The sequence below is a fragment of the Azolla caroliniana genome, unplaced genomic scaffold (assembly GCF_043228905.1).
Source record: "Azolla caroliniana isolate FFs.n. ecotype wild unplaced genomic scaffold, voAzoCaro1.0.p SCAF_6, whole genome shotgun sequence".
Lineage (NCBI taxonomy): Eukaryota > Viridiplantae > Streptophyta > Polypodiopsida > Salviniales > Salviniaceae > Azolla > Azolla caroliniana.
The window spans coordinates 17848038-17852372 of record NW_028230441.1 but is presented as its reverse complement, the minus strand read 5'-3'; the positions used below and the strand labels follow the sequence as shown (position 1 = coordinate 17852372).

At 41.9% G+C, this 4335-nt stretch overlaps 1 long non-coding RNA gene across 1 annotated transcript; it reads right to left on the bottom strand.

The window, feature by feature from the left end:
• Positions 1–3226: 3226 nt before the first annotated feature.
• On the bottom strand, positions 3227–3650 carry LOC147863214 (uncharacterized). Its single transcript, XR_015529902.1, has 2 exons — positions 3448–3650; positions 3227–3358 (listed from the first exon to the last, which is right to left on the bottom strand). It is a non-coding gene; the product is annotated as an uncharacterized LOC147863214 (long non-coding RNA).
• Between the last annotated feature and the right edge of the window lie 685 nt (positions 3651–4335).

Below are 4335 nucleotides of genomic sequence, written 5' to 3'. Positions count from 1 at the left end.
CTCACCCTCGACAACATATTGTTGTCCCAAAGACGTTATGTGTTGAATATGTTGTACAAGTTCGGCATGATGGATTGTCGACCAGCCTCCACACCCCTAGAATGGAACCTAAAGCTTCGTCCCGACTTCGGACCAACTTGTAACAAGAAACGGTTCTGACAAATCGTTGGGAGCCTTATATACTTAACAATTGTTGGGATTTACGGTCCCTCCGGATGGGATGTCCGGAGATGAATGAAGGCAAGCCCGGTTGCGGTTACGGAACCGGAGGATGAAGAGTACCCGGCATGAAGCCGGATGAAGAGTACCTGGCATGAAGCCGGATGAAGAGTACCCGGCTACGGAGCCGGATGATGAAGACCCGGCTACGGAACCGGATGACGAAGACCCCGGCTACGGAGCCGGATGATGTATGTACCCGGAGAGAGATCCGGATGCGGGGACATATTTGTGAATATGTTTGCCAAGGGCCCTTGTGGCTATATTTGTAAATAGCCTGAAAGTCATATGTGTATAAATATGACTTAGGGCAAACAGTTTTAGGTTGCTACTCATTTTTCTGTTTTTCCACTTAGAGAGAGTGAAGAGAGCAGCCGAGAGAGAGAGAGAGAGAGAGAGACGAAGAGGTCGTTGCCTCTGTGTATTGCCGCCGCCTGTGGCGAAGACAGTGAGCTCAAGGTTGTTGCCTTGAAGCTTCACCATTGTACATCTCTGTGTATAGTGTGAGTTGGAGTTTGAGGACTCCCGTGGTTTTTCCCATTTAGGGTTTTCCACGTAAAATATCCTGTGCACTCTTCTCTCTGTAGTCTTGGAGCATTTCGTGTTTTCTTGTTTTCTGTGATTTGATCCTATTTCTCGGTTGTGGCCGAGCGCTGGGTACGTCAACAATTACCTGACCCAATATTAGCTATTCGGTCGAGGTGATAAGTCAATTCATGTAGAAGCCAACCGTGGAGCACCTTTAGTGCATGCACGGGATACTCTGGTATGTTAGTGGCATTAAGGACAAGGGACTGTTATACCAACACAGTATAACCGAAAAGCTAGTCGGGTATACGGATGCCGACTAGGCCGGAGATGCGTCGGATCGTTGGTCCACTTCCGGTTTTTCGTTGTCTCTTGGTAGTGCAACTGTTGCATGGACTATCAAAAAGCAGCTGATTGTGGCTCTATTGATCGCGGTATGTCCGGACGGATCAGCAAGTTGTCGACATCTTCACCAAGGCCTTTGGAATCGACAAGTTGCAACATTTTTCGGAGATGCTTGGTCTTCAGCATCTCGACATGCCGTAGTTGAGGGGGAGAAAGGAGGAAATTGCAACGGGAACTAGGAAAATAGGCATTGGCACCGGACAAAGAGCCGAAGAGACAGGGGGAGACAAGAAGAAAAAGGAAGATGAGTCAACTGAAGAAGTCAGCACATCCGAACAAGTCAGAACAAGCAGCGATAGTGGCAAAGTCAAGGTCGAGGTGCGCTGGATCAAACGGGTCATGGAAAGAGGAATCAGACGGGTTGAGGAGTGTGAGCAAGGCGGGAAGACGCCTGGAGAAGCCGGATGCAAGGTTCAGCAAACACTCACTCGGCAATCCAACCTCAAGTTGAGCTTGAGGGGGAGTGTTGAGTAGACAAGCTCAATCGAATCCGAATCAGCTAAATAAGCCGGAACATGATCGATATTCGGAACGGAGAACCGGATAGCTATCTGTATCGATATCCGGAACCAAGAGTCGTATCGGAGAGACGAATCGGGTTGTAATCGGTAAGTCGTTAGAGTCCTAAGATCCTAGCCTAGTACATAGGCATATTTCTAGGAGTCAGTGTCAGTCGCTCATATGATCATTGAAGTACATGTAAGTACTTCTGTCACTCCTTTAAGGACTTGTATAAAAAGTGTTATGTAGGACATTTGTATGTTTAGAGTGTTATTATTTTTTAATTTAGTTTTATGCTATTCTGCTCTCTTTGTCTCTCTTGTGTATTCTTTGTTTTGAAGCTTCTATAAAACCTGTCCGTACTCTCTCTTACTATCCCATGAAGCTAGTTTCGTGTATAAGCTTCCACGCGCTACTCTTTACAACACACAAATTATAAATAAAGTCAACTTATATATTACATCAAAATTTAACAATTCATATTGTTCAAATTTTACAATAAGAAATATGTATTCAATCCAATAATAAGTTTGGTAAAGCCGGCTCTTCAGGATTAGCTCTTTCATTAGGATTGTCCTCATTGGCTTCGTCAATATGCCTAGTAGAATCGAGAATAGACTACACGTTAATCTAAATTGATGTAACAAGTTTTATATTATATACCTTTGTCGGAAAACAAATCTAAAACCCAATCATCTGGGTTTTAAAACAACTCAATTAGGTAGTTGATTAGTCTTTGTGGTTTTTGGTACGGGTTCACAAGGCTCTTATCATTAGATACATGGCGTAGCTTCTTTGTCACCGCTGGGCACATGATGTAGTTGACAAGATTTCTTTCATTGACATGTGCCCGAGCCTTCTTCTTCGTAATTGCATCGTAGTACCCCACACAAAGATGTTCAACCGCACTAACCATTCGATCACCCGGAGTATTTGTGATATTAGTTTTAATCCTATTAACATCATACAATCGTGTTAAGAATATAGTTTGCAACTGATTAAAACAACATTTATAATAGTAAATCAAAACAACTTGTAGCTTACCAATGCATATGTTTTTTTGTGTGACATGTCGATTTAAAGCCGTTGTGACAGAAAATGATTGGCCCATGCAATGGAATATTACGATCCTCCATAAAGGTGCAAGGGTCAACTCGGAGAAGTCTTTCACCATTTTCTCTATCTGGGAATATTTGTATGGCACATCATTGTACATGGATCCCTTATCCGGAATCCATATGGAATGTCAGTGATAAGTAAAGTATAGTGCCTCTTGGGTAATATGTTTAGCATACTACCCACTTCCCCGTTGAATACACTATAATGCAGTTGTCGGAAAGGATGGGATTTGTGTAGGAAATTTTTCACTGTCTCTGAATCTTCAGGCACTTCCAACTTCTTTCCTTTTGTCATTCTTTTTTCATACTTTGCACGTTCCAAATGTGTACTAAACAAGCTTGGAATACCTTCATTAGTGTCTCCAACTTTTTTGGAGCAAGGAGGTTTCTGCATTTATCATTTTGGTTAGGGAAAGCCATGATGAACAATTAAAGTAAAAGTATGAACACACTTACCCATTCTCTAAATACGATAAAAAATTCTTCCAAGGCCTTGTATGATGATGTCATTGGGCATGTTTGTTCAACTTCCTCCCATGTTGGCAATGACAATTCCTTCATCATCGCCTCTTGGATCTTCATGTATACTTTATGGCTAACAACCAAAGAAATTATAGGTCAATCATGGTAAGAAAACAAGAAGCCAATCAAAGAAGAACCTATGAATAATACTTACTTCTGAAATTCAATAACCATCTCGTCCAAGCTAAACTCCTTGGCAGCTACTCGTGAAAGTATAGATATTAATAACTTGTCATCTTTAATGCCTTGTAAAGACCGCCAAGGGAGCAGCTTCATATCTTCAGGGAGCTCCTCGATAATCAAATCACTTTTATGTGAATTTGACTTCATTTCCACCTGTGGATCGAGTTTGGCCGTCTTTGATTGTTGTCCTTTCTTCTCTTTCCACTCCCACATGCTAAATATTCTATCTTGCAAATCCCAAACCTCCCATGTTCTAAAGGTTAGCTAAAACCACGAGTCATATTTCCTCAATCTTTCCTACCTCATGATTTCATCAACCATTATACCCACCTCCAACAGACATTGTCGACGTAGATTGGGATGTATTCTGGGACCATATCTTTGCAATGCATCACTCATGGTGAAAAAATCTTATTCGTTGGATACAAGACATCTTTTGTCTATAATCACTATCATTATTGTGGTCCCAGGATAACAACTTGGCCTCTTCATGTGTAAGACTGGCATAGACTTTGCATTCTACGTACTTGAAGAACGGGGTCAGAGGATATTCTTTCACGAGTTGTCGTCAGGCTTCAGCCGAATGTGATCCTCCGATAACGTAGGAAATATAGTCATAAGTTGAACTATATTTGAAATCAACAGTGGTGGGGCATTAGTCTGGATCCATCATTACTAGAAAAGGTACTACCGTAGGCGTGCAGATTAATCTTCATTTTACTCTTAAGGTTTTGCACGTGCACAACATGGGGCTCTCAGATTTCTAATGGCCATCTCCCTGTCACAAGATCTACTAGCTGCCTTTCAATTGAACATATAGGCAAATGAAAAAGCTGGCCTTTATGTACCAATTTAGTCT